The following is a 12928-nucleotide window of genomic DNA, read 5'->3' as shown; positions in this document are numbered from 1 at the left end:
AGGTGTGTGTGTGTGTGTGTGTGTGTGTGTGTGTGTGTGTGTGTGTGTGTGTGTGTGTGTGTGTGTATGAGTGAGATGCGAGGGACGTTCACTGTCTCCCGGAGAAACGAACACTCTGTGTCCCCAGCACAGAAAGACGCGATCCACATTCGTTCACAAGTCACACAGACTGGCCTTGCTATTTTCACCTTACATTAACACTTAAAGTTTAGTGCAGTGTAATTGTTTGTTGTGATAATTAAATGCCAGTGTGATAATAAATGACAATTTCAAACCATACAAACTGTCATGTTGTACTGTATTTAATAGAGGTTTACTTTACTGTAAAGTAAGTGTAAATGTAAAGTTAAAACAACAAAACCAGTCACCATGACCCGTGAACAAATACAATTCACGTCTTTCCATACTAAAAACACAAAGCGTTCACTTCTCCGGGAGACAGCGAACGTCCCTCGCTACATCTGCAGCGCTCCGCTACTGAGCCAATGCAGGTCTCGTGAAAAATTTTCCAAAGACTCGTACCCGAAGACCCAGTCGGGAAATGAACGAATCATTTCTGCTTCCTTGACTGAGCCTATGGAACAGTCCCGATGCGCAGTGAACCTGAGTGACTGAGAGACAGAGAGCTGTTCTGTGAGTGAGTGAGCAGAGCCGTGTGTGAAGGGGAGCGCTGTGACGCTGTGTGAGGATTTTCATTCAGTCCGAGCACAGATAATGACTCCGATTACTCGTATAATAATCGTACTCGGCAAAAGTGCTTTATCCGTACCGGATACTCGTTTCAGCCGAGTATCCGGCTCATCTCTAATAAATAGTTGGCCAAACAATTGGAATCTTCTGTAAACATATTTTACAATTGATGGATAAACGTATGGAAATAGGCTAGATGAACAGATGAACAATCCTCAATCAGCATGCTAATATATTTTCCCCAGTAATATCATCGAAACTTACCTGACTAGTCCTGCACACTACAGCAGGCCTCAACAGCCCTGCTGTAGTGTGCAGGATGCTGGGAATTATCTGTGCATGTGATGGAAGAATGCACAGTGGAGGGTTGAAAATCAACTGCAGTGTGTGCTGCATTCCATACATCTTTAAAAGTAGAGTTTTGAATGATGTTTTTATTGCTCAGCGTTTAATTTGCGTATTTTTTTTTTTTTTCAAAATTCCCAAAATTCCCGAGCTAAACATCCCATGGAAAGTTTCCGGAAAGTTTCTGGAAATTTACCAGAAACTTTCCACCCCTTTGCAACCCTACTCACAGCCTGTATTAAATATCCACGGGGAGTTTTTTTCTCAGTTTAATCTGTTAGTCTGTGTCTTACACTTATACTTAAAGACTCCTGGTTAGACCTTGGGTTCAATTTTAGTTTTGCCAAGGTTTTTCAGGAAGCGAGAACAACCAATCACTTTGCTAACTGGTTGTTTATCAGACTCATAAAAATAATTGCACATACCAATGGTTTTGTCTGTTTGTGTGTGCACACACTAATGTTTATATGTTTCTATTTAGCAAATGGCTGCATTAAAAACCCTCCTTCAAACCAAAAAGACTTAACCTTTAATTAACCCCAATTAGTTTGGAGAGACCTCCAACTAGTCTAGTTAATTACCATAAAGTTTTTAATGACTTCTCAATAAATACTGACCATGGGTGTGAAGACGTTCCAGTTAGGATTTTTGTTACAGCCGGTGTTGTTTTATTCTCTCTCTTCTCCAGTATTTCACTGCCTGACACATCAAGATTTCACTGAAGAATCAAAGCTATCGAGAGATAAAAACACTGTCACATCCAAAATGATCGCAGCAATGATGAAGCTTTTTTGGTGTTGAAATCTTGCTTTAAGTAGAGCAAAACTGGAAATGTTTAAAAAAAAATACCCCAAACTGGAACACCACTTAAAATATGCCATTTTGCCATCAGTTTGGACGATTCTGATTTCATCTTTAATTAACTGATTTTCATACAGATCTACAAAACACAGTCTGTCCTCATTGTATCTTCATATCTTTGGAGGAAATGCAATTTTTAACAAACAGACATAGCAGATACAAAAATGTGCTTGCTCAAGCTCCACAACGTGTGTGTGTGTGTGTGTGTGTGTAATATCTTTGGCTACTTCTTTCCCATCTAAACACTGACCTATTCAGCACCAGTAGACTTCATGAAGGCCAAAGCTCTGCCCTAATGAGGCAAACAGTAACTTCTGATGCTATTTTGTTGACATAGTCACCTTTATTTTGGCGATAGGACAGTGGACAGGAAATGGGAGAGGTAGCATAATGGTTAAGGTTGGGATAATGTAAAGTCCTAATAAGGATAGCTGCACAACCTTGTGGATGTGTGTGTGTGTGTGTGTGTAAGTGTGTGTGTAAGTGTAAGGCAGCAGCTGTCTGTTGATCAAGGTTCCTGTCTTAAAGTCAGACAGGTCATCTTGACTCACAGGACCTCTCACTCAGCAATGACATTTGATTTGGGGGAGAGACACACAGCTGAGCCTGGACATCCAGCTACAGCACCCAGGGCTGATATGATCAGACGGATCACTGCTCTGTGTGTGTGTGTGTGTGTGTGTGTGTGTGTGCGTGGTCGTTATTTGCAACAAAAGAAAAGATTGACTACTGGTTAGATTTAACACGTATGATTTGTGTTTTTTTTCTATATCTATAGGAAATGTAGCAAAAACATACATAAACTAAAAACATTCACATTCACTATAAGCTACACAACTAATCATCATTCACACAGAGCAGTATACAAATCATTCAGGAAGCATGCGTTTTCTTTGAACTGCAGCTAACAATTGCTATCTTTATTAAAATCAAAATGAAACTCAGTTCAATGTGCTCCCTGCTACAGATTGAAAGTGGTGAAGGTGCTTTTCTAGTTTTTAACAACTCAAGCGCAGTGATTCATCTTCTCTCTGGCTGATAGCATCACATCATTTTCAGGAGTTGCAATTCAATTTCCCAGTTCATCTCTCGGTCATTTCAGATTTATGGAGATCGTAAAGATAATATTTTTTCGTCTTGTCCATTCAGTATGTTGATCATTTATTTTTTAAAGTAACAGCTTCCAAATTGATGTCTTTCTTTAGGTTCAAGGTTGTTGTTTTTCAAAGTACACGCAGACAAAGTGAAACAAATATCCTTAATACTCAAAATAATACCTGAAAACAAGGCATAAAGTGAGTGGACACTTAGCATCTGAGAGTGTTTGGCTGCTAATCAATGTTTTATTTTTAACTGGACATCAGTAAATGTACATGCAGATGTGGCTCCATTTACTTACTTTACATCAGTCTGTATTGTAAACATGCATTAGCGAGCAAGTGAAGAGACAGATAGTGCTGGCAAAAATTTTATGGATTTTCTGACGGTCCACTGACCTACTGATTGTTCGAGGCTGACCCAGAGCCAGTTATAACCTCTGGTGCCCTAAACAAAATCCTTCCGGAACCTTGAGACATGTAAACCACTTGCCCCAAAGTCACACCTGACACCAACAGAGCACCAATTACAACCCTTTTTTCCTTTTGCTTTACATGTCAATCGAAGAATACCCAAACCTGCACAACAGAATTGCATGGAAACTATATTTAACAACACTGTGCTGTAGCTCTGCCCCCTGGTAGTCATTACTGGCTGATGATCCAGTATCTGAAACATTACCTGTAAATTATAAACAACAATACTGATGGTTATCACTTGCTTGAGAATTCAAACTGATTCCCCCTTATTTTCCTTTTCTACACTTTCAAATATACAATACCAATTTGTACCATGCCTTGGCTGGTTCCTGATTGTTTTTATATTTATTTTTATATTTATTTTTATTTTTTATTTATTAATTATTATTTACTGGGAGATGGACATAAACGTTCCCCAGTATGCCCAGCTAATGACTACTAGGGACAGGATGACGGCAGAGGAGCAGGCAGGCAAAGCAGGGGCTGGATGGGAGTTGGAGGCTGGTGAGGAGAAGGTTTTTTGAAGTGGTGGGTTGAGCAGTGCGAGAGGCAGGCAGAGAGTCGGGCGGGGCCGCAGGTGGATGATCCTGAGGCACAGGTTTACTACAGGTGGCCAAGAGCACTTAACTGGCAGAAGCAACAATCCGGTGAAGAGTGGGTGAAGAAGCAGGGTTTGAGTGCTGCTGGGCTGATGAGTTGATGGATGGCTGGTGTACAGGCTATCAGGCCGCTGGGGAGAGAGAGGAGCAGTTCGCCTACAGCGCACACACACACACACTCACACATGCACGTCACTCTATAGTTGTAAGGACACTCATTGACATAATGCATTCCCTAGCCCCCCATTCTAACGTTAACCAATTCTAATTCTAACCGTAATCCTAAAACCCTCAAACAGCACATTGAATGTGAGGACCAGACAAAATGTCCTCACAACGTCAAAATGCCCTCACAAAAACTACAACACCGATTTCCACGAAATTTGGTGGAAAGATGAGACATTTAAACTGATTTGTGTTGATTTGGACATATGGGCCCATCCAGCAGTGTCTTATCACTTCATTGTGAGATTTTTACTGATTTTACTGAAGTATTAAAGGTTCCATATTGTGTAAAATACATTTTCTGGGATTTAAGTATCCGTGATGACCTAGTAGGGACCCTCAAAATATGAAAACAGTCACTCCGCGGACTTTTTCACTCAGTCCATTCTAAGAAATATGTTATCGAAACGTCTCGTTTCGTACTTTCTCCCAAGTATGAGTCATATGGGTTTTCACTCGTCTCTCAGCCCCACCAAGCCGGTACCAGTCCAGCCTCAAACCCACCACCCCCCGCTCCCTGTAGATTTTTCGACATTATACCACTGATATATCATCTTAGGGGTACCAATACATCAAATTAAATCCCAGAAAGGTGTAAAATATGGGCCTTTTAATTCATGGATCTTGATGAAAAATATCTATCTATGGGATATCCCCCTCCGGGATTCTGCAATTTGGTGTGACTGGATTAAATTTAAGGTGACTGTTGGCAGAGGTTTGCATTTTGGTTTAGGCAATGCACAAATCTGTTTAGGCACAGTGTTAATTTGTAGAAAAACCCTGCTTATTAAAGGAGTTGGATAGAGACCACAGACTAGAACTTGTTTAAGAGATCCCTTGTTAATTGAAAGATTTAATTAATGTGCAAATTAGAAAAAAGTTTAGAGAGCTTGTTTTTTAGGTTGGTCTGAGAAATGGCTTTGGGGAACTTGAGAAACTCAGTACTTTCTTGTAGAATTTAACATAAATGTTTAGATATATTATAAAATCCTCCAAATACAAAATGCATAAGCCATAACATTTTTCAATCCAGTTTAACGGCCAAGCAGAGGAGATTTGTTTCCTTCTCTGTGAGCGTGTTTGTTTGCGATTATTTAAATTTGTCATAAAATTGATTTTTGCTTTAATGAAAACATTACACATTTAGGGTGGTTTCCTGCTTTACCACATTGAGCACATTGGATCTTTGACGACTCTTGGTGGTTAATGAACAGACACAGGTGATAAGGTAATCCGTATCCTTGTCTTAATTGATTTCAATTAACTTTGGGTGATAAACATGTATAAAGACGACTGCAGTGTGTGCTGCTTGCACATCTTCGGGACGGGCACAACGCTTCCTTCCTGAGCACTGTTTAAATCTCCTCTTTTTTTAAACTCTCTTTCTCATCTTCCTGCCTCTCGTTGATAATTGTCTGAGAAACCCTGGGGCATGAAAGGAAACTTTCATTAAGTCGCTATCTTCCCTCGCCTTGTCACCACTTCCTACTCATCTGCTACTTTTAAACAAAATTAACTTCTGACTATCTCCAACCAAGAAAACTCATCCACAGAACAATCTCCTCTTCTCCCTACATTGGTTTATCACAGAAGTGATAATGAATTCCTCATATATTTAATCAGCCTTTACAAGCCGCTCTATAATGACTGGAACAAGGACAAAGATGCCTACAGTTATTACTTTTACCTGCTGAAAAAAAAAACAGTGTACTACATATCTGTTATTAACAGACACAGTAGTTTGAGGCAGCTTAGATTTTTGTGTAAAGGCCTTTTGTGTTCAGTGGGATTCAGTATTTGTAAGCTTTACTATCTGCACTGTGTTCCTTGTCGAGAGAAACGGCCCGAGGCTTTTATTGAGCTTGTATCGAACATGGTTTCACATTCTTTAAACGCAGACTTCAAGCATATCAAAGAATTGGACTGCCAATCTTGAATATGCTTTTGCAGGAGCCAGTATTGAATGAATGAGCCCCTTTGTGTGTAGGGAGCTATGCAGAAAATGGGATCAGGTAAAAATAACCTCTGGCCCATTCAGGTGTCCAGGAAAGGTCACCAGCTGAGAGAACGACACACACGCAAGCTGCAGGAAACCGTAGGTTTTACTCCAGAAGGTTCCTAAGTAAAGAATTAAGTGGGAACCAAGACACTGTAGAATATTTTTTACAGAACAGAGAACAGTAGCGACATTTTGAGTGACACCCTATGGTAGTTGCACCATACACTGTATGTATTGATGGACACCTCTCCGCTTCCTCCCACTATCCAGACATTAAGCCAAGATATCCCTGATACAAACGCTGCCATCTTCTGCATTTGAATGGAGCCATAGGAACCAAGGTCCTGCTGATACACAAGCTCAACCAATCGTCAACTCGTTTTTATATGATCAAATAACCAATTAAAACCAAACCTGAGAAGATCAGCACTTGAACAAACATCAGTGTTATAAGAACCACTGAAAAATCTTACAAACCATCTTCATTTATTTGACATTGACTTAGATTTTTTTTGTGTAGTCCATGTTCCATCCTCTAACATGGTGGAGGCGGGGCTAATGACCTACAATGCAGCCAGCCACCAGGTTGAGACGTTTTGTTTTCACTTTTGGGGAGTAGTCATGTTGTCTATATATCCAATTTATGAGGAGCACCAGGGCAGACCCACATAAATGCAGAAACAATAAAGCAGCTGTTTAATTGTTGTGACACCAGCCTCCACACGACCCTCTAGTCTTAGATGGTGATTTTTTCTAAAACAGAGCATAGTGATGAGAGAGTAAAGGCAGAGAGTAGAAGCAGAAATTAGGATAAGCAAAGGAAAGTTATACTGTCCAGAAGTTTGGATAATGTCAATGGAATAGAGCATTAGGGTGTCATGTTCCCATCACTGCTAAGGGGAGCTGGAGTCTGGAGTACTGCAGCAACATTTGACCTGGGAAGACAAAAAGCCAACATACATTCCCCAACTCAGAGGGTTGCTTCACATCTCAAGAAACATGCGACATTCTACAGTGATAAACACATTATTGTTGTATTTTTCTTCAGGATGTCCCTCTAAGCTTGGGTCTTACCACGTGTATAGTAAAAATAACACCCTGGTTGACAGATCAAAAAAAATTACCTTTATTTTTAAATTAAGTAATTATAGGAAGTATAGTATTAGCCCTTTTCCCTTGCAACACTCAGATGACGTCTAATTTATCTCAGTAAGTTGACCTTTACAATATGGTGTGACCCAAGCTCTGCCCTTAAACAATTATTTACATTGATTAATCATTTGATTGTCAAGTTGCACATAATCATCCACTGTTAAGTGGTTCATGAAATGCTGGTCAGTTAGCAGGGGTTATAAAAAGATATGATATTGTTATGAGGCTGGCAAATATTATATGCCAGTGTTTCATTGCCTCAGTGCTTACATTGCTTTCATAAAGCGTCTCACACACAGAGATGAATGAAAATGTTTAGTGTACAGTTAGAACAAAGTCTGCTTTGTGTCCTCATCTGAGAGGGCGGCGGCACATTGGCAAGAGGAGAAAATCAATGAGAAAGTCACCTCAAGCCTTTCAGCTGTGAAAAGAATGAGAAAAAACGACTGGGATAATTGAGATCTAAATGATGTTTCCACCAGGAGTCTAAATTGAATGTGGAAGTGACATCATTACCTTCGGCTATACCCCACAGAAAACACTTCACTTCAGAGAAGCAATCAAGCAAACACTTGGGGGGGTCTTTTCTGATTTCACAGTGGACAGCAGTAGGAAATAGGAAATTTAATCAGTGACTGTCCATGCAGCGTGACACACATGACAGGTTTGGCCTGTTTGCTCTAAATGGAGTTAAGGCAGCTACAGTATACCTGAATGTTTTCATAGACTGGTCTGTACTTATATTTAGTTTATCAATGCCAGTTAGAAAAACCTTAGTGAGATCTGGGTAATTCTGCCATTATCCATCCATGGATAATAGTCCAACTTCTGAAGCTACGCTAGTACAGCGTGGCTTAGGGATGGAGACGTCAGTATCCGTTGTGGGTTTGAGCATGTATCCTGATTTCATTAAGCCCTTATCTTTGTTTTGACAAACCAAATCTTAAAAAGTAACTGGGATACTAGTGCATGGATACATCTTATTCTGATATCTGACCACTGCCGATTACCTGCCCAGACATAGCTTTAGTCGTTCTCACGCTGTTCACAGCTGGTAAAAGGATGCCCTACTTATACAGACATTTTCTCTCCATCCTCACGGCGGCATATCTTCATCCACAGCGATCCATTAACTAAATAACAATTGGTCATGAATTTCATAATAACCTTGTCTTCCCCCCTACTGTATAATGAATTGTGACTATGATTAAATGAAAGTAAATCCAACTCTGTAATATAAATGATAAAATTATACACTGTAATAGTTCTATAACATTTACAATTTACATGTTGATGAGATTTTTTTGATAAGGGGCTGCTAAAAATCAAGCTAAAAAACTAAATCTAACAAAGAAAGGCTGAAGTCCAAATAGTCCCAGTGAGTTTTCATCTTTTCTAGTCAAACAACTGCATGAGTTGAAATGTGAATGATGTTGATCATGGACCTCAGCACTGTCCTGTCAAAGAACCTTTCAAAACGGTTTTGTATGCTCCCTCTCCCATTTTCATGTGTGGGTGTAAAAGCTAACAGAGAGAGTGCACTCACATCCATTGTACACATCAACAATGGCAAAACCTACTCTCAGTTATGACAATAGAGATGGATTGATGGAGGTACGTGTTTTTCCTTTTTTTTTTGCCACCCTCTTTGAATTATCTCCTCCCACAGTCGCCTTCAAACTGGTCCAGGCATATTTTCAAACAAAATATCTCCTGAGCACACTCCCAACGCTGAGCATCTGGCAGGTTCAAATTGCTTGTGTGCTGCAGCAGTCTGCTGTCATCAGAAAGTCCTTGTTAGTAAACTATGGGATGTTTAGGGACCGCTCTACCTGCAAGCTTATGAAATTATGCTGATTTGTTATGAAGTAGCAAAAAGAAAAAGTGTTGTTTGCAAGAATCAGCGCAACATCTGTCTAAGAGTGGAAGGAGATAATGGTAGTGAAATGGGGAAGGCTCGTGGCATTCCCTCACACACACACACACACACACATGCATTGGCCTCCTCTCAGGGCCAGACCTGCTATTACGAGCTCAGATAATAGCACATGCAGCTGTCTCTCATTTCGCTCTAAATGAATGTGCAAATGAGGGAGGTACAATTTTTTTTGTTCCATATTCAAAGTATTACGCAGATGAGTGAAATAAACAGCATGGTGTTACACATTTTTTTATCTCAACCATTTATCTGAGCAATTTGCCACAAGTCCACACTGCGTAATCTGTTTTGTCTTCATCCTCTTAGTCCTCAAACATTAAATAACAGTAGTTTCCTAGTCGATAAAGAACAGAGAGAGTTTTTTTTTAATCCTTTCCTCCTGTTATCTGGACATATAAAATATATTTTACATATAAAATATATTTTATATGTCCAGATTTTCCACAAATCCTGTAGTTGTGTCCAGCAGGGTAAGGTTTAGTATTAGTTAGAAATATTTAGCAGGTCTCTGTTTCTTACCTTATCTGAGTATATACTTTGACACTCTCTCTGAAACGCACACACACACACACACGCACACACACACACACACACACACACACACACACACACACACACACACATACATAGTCTCCGTCCTCATGGGAGGGTTTCTGTTGAATGATAGATGACTCTCACTAAAGAGCTCGCTAAATTTAGAGCTCTGCTGCACCGACGAGCACCAACGAACTGGATGACCACATACACACATTCACGCACACACAGATGGACGTAATTTGATTCAACCTGCTTGTTTTTTAGGTGTGTCCATTGTTGTGCCTCAATTTAGCGGCCGGATTCTGTGGAGGACCCGGTCTATCGCTGTATCCTCCAACGGTGAACATCGCGTGAGCCAAACCGAAATGACACAGCCTGGTCTACCTATTGCGTCACCAGCTTGTACAACCGTCACTTAGCAACAAAGCTACAGAAGAAACTGTTCTTCGGTTGATTAAAAAAGTTGAACATGATCTTTTTAACATGTGTCTCTTTACCTGTTTAGTGCTATCATTTAATTATCCTGACGTTTGCTGCCATTTAATTATCCTGACGTTTGCTGACGGTTTTTAAATGAGGCGCAATGAATCATGGGATATGTTTGGCCATGAAGGATCCATCAGATGGAGCCTTCGTTTACCAACATTTGTCGGCCGCATTTGAAGGAGCCTTTAAATTGGGACAGTCCAGTCACGCCGCTGTGACGCAAACGGCCTCCAAATGCAGCCGCCGAAGGATGCGGCCCTGAATTTGGGGCACAGCTCACGTGTGTGTCTTGTGAATTATAATCTCGCACTGCGTCAGGACTAAGCTCTCTCTGTTTACTCAGCTCAGGGCGAGGATCTCACAGCTTCAGCCACAAATACTGTGACCACTGTCCAGCTGCTCCTCAAGTGCTGGGGGCAAGCTTATATTGGCCTTCATACATGAGCGCCCTTGCCAGCCTGTACCTGTAGAATTGCACCAAGTGGAGCGTGCAGTTCTTCTGTTTTCATCAGGGAGACCGGCCTTTCTCTGCTGCTCACACCACAAACACTCACCACACTGGATTTGTTGTGAAAAGCGAAGAAACCATCCCTAGATTTTTTATATTGATTGGCAGTCATGCAAATAGCCTTTTTTGTATTCAGGTGGAAGGAGCTTATTGACAACGGGGATCAATAACTGTGAAGAACAAAGGATGGAGAAAGAGGACAGAGGAAGTAAGAGATTGGGAAAATGGGACAGGAAAGATAAGTGAAAGGAAGAAACACTCTAGGGGACAGATATCGAAAGAGTAAAATAGGTGAGGAAAGAAAAGATGGACGTGAAGGAAACAAAGGGATAGCTGACAGAGATGGCTTCCGACGAGACCGACACATGCCAGAATATAACAGATTGAGGAGGAACGGCTGAAAGAGACAGAAATACACAATAAATAATCACTCTCATATCACTCAAAAACAATCTGTGCTAGATTTGAATAATAATGAAATGATCATTTAATAAGCTTGGCCCTAGCTGGCAGGTTTTGCCGTTGCAGCCATTTCAGAATATTACTCATTCACTGACATTATTTTATAATCTCTCAACCTCTGCCTCTCGATTGAAATCAGCCTTTATTACAACTAGATTTTTGAAAAGCACATTGCATGCAGTTTTCCATCATTTTTATTTCCTCCACACCCCACCCTTCCTTGACAACATTACCTCCACTTTATGAGAGTGGGAAATGCTATAGATCTTAGATAGGTGGAAATCATGCTGGAGAGGCCAGTAAATAACAGGGTGGAGGACCAATGGCTTTTATTACGTCGCCTGACTGTGAATGTCTCTCCCTCAGTGTGTGTGTGTCTCTGTCAAATGGATTGTTTCTAAAGGTGGAAGACCTGACAGCTCCTAAAAGGGAAGCATAATCATCTGAATCACCCTCTAGTGGCTGGATTCTGTATAAGTCATAAACCCTGCCTTCTCCATGTCGGTGGATGGGACAGAAAAACCCAAACACACGTTAAAGTTTTGTTCTCTTAAAGATGGTTCCTGTCATTTAAGGTAGTTGTTAATCACATTGGTGTTTGTTCAAGTGTTGATTTTCCGAGCAATTTTTTAGTTTAATTAAAATGAATTTACAGTTTGCTATATCGTCATGATTGACAGCTGAGACTCACTCATGATGGGTTGTCCACGCCACAATCAGTACTGCACAGACTCCAACTGACAATAATAAACAAGGTAGCTGTACCTGTAACTATTTATATTTTAGCTAATTTTTTGTACAACAGGAAGAAGTGAAGAAATGTCGTCTGTCTCTATATACAATATATGGTGTATCAGTGGTATTTGGTATCCCTTTGTGTAAGTGATAGTGGATCTTAATGTGTGGTACACTGCACATGGTTGAATTCTTTGTATTTAAATAATTTGAGGAAAGGTCAAATTCAGATCTAGTAAGTTTTAAGTTATTTCTGTCTTAATTTTCCAAGATCATTGTGACCATTTTTAGTGTCTTATGATTTGAGAAGAACTGAAATCAGGATTTTGAGCCTCGAATAATTTGTCGCTCTAATTCTTTGTGGTTGAAGTCAGGCCTCAAGTCCTACATGTCAGATCATATCTCAAGCCATTTGTGACAAGACAATTTAACTCTGACCTCATCAGTGACAAATTTGAGTCTGAAGTCATTTGTAACAGGTTTAAGTCCGACACTTTAATGACAAGTTCAAGTAAAGTCTCAAGTCATCTGAGACCAATTCAAGCCAAGTATGATGCCCTTAGTGACAAGTTCAAGACTTGAGAGCTTAAGGACAATGTCAACAAGTCTCAATGCCATTCTTGATAAGACCAATAAAGTCTCCATCTACCAAAGGTAAAACCAAGCTACTTCATTAACAGTGACAGGTTTATGTCAAGTCAAAAGGGATAGTTCACCCACTCACTCATTATCTATTCACCACTATGCCGATGGAGGAGAGGGTGAAGTGTTTGAGTCCACAAACACTTTTGAGGTTTCAGGAATAAACAGCCA

At 40.3% G+C, this 12928-nt stretch overlaps 1 protein-coding gene across 1 annotated transcript in view; it reads left to right on the top strand.

Moving 5' to 3' along the window:
• LOC133003504 (calsyntenin-2-like) overlaps positions 1-12928 on the top strand; it is a 314181-nt gene that overhangs the window by 245301 nt on the left and 55952 nt on the right. The window lies entirely within an intron of this gene.

Source organism: Limanda limanda, chromosome 6, assembly GCF_963576545.1.
Source record: "Limanda limanda chromosome 6, fLimLim1.1, whole genome shotgun sequence".
Classification (NCBI taxonomy): domain Eukaryota; kingdom Metazoa; phylum Chordata; class Actinopteri; order Pleuronectiformes; family Pleuronectidae; genus Limanda; species Limanda limanda.
Note: the sequence above shows the minus strand (reverse complement) of the source record. Positions and strands in the feature narration are given on the sequence as shown.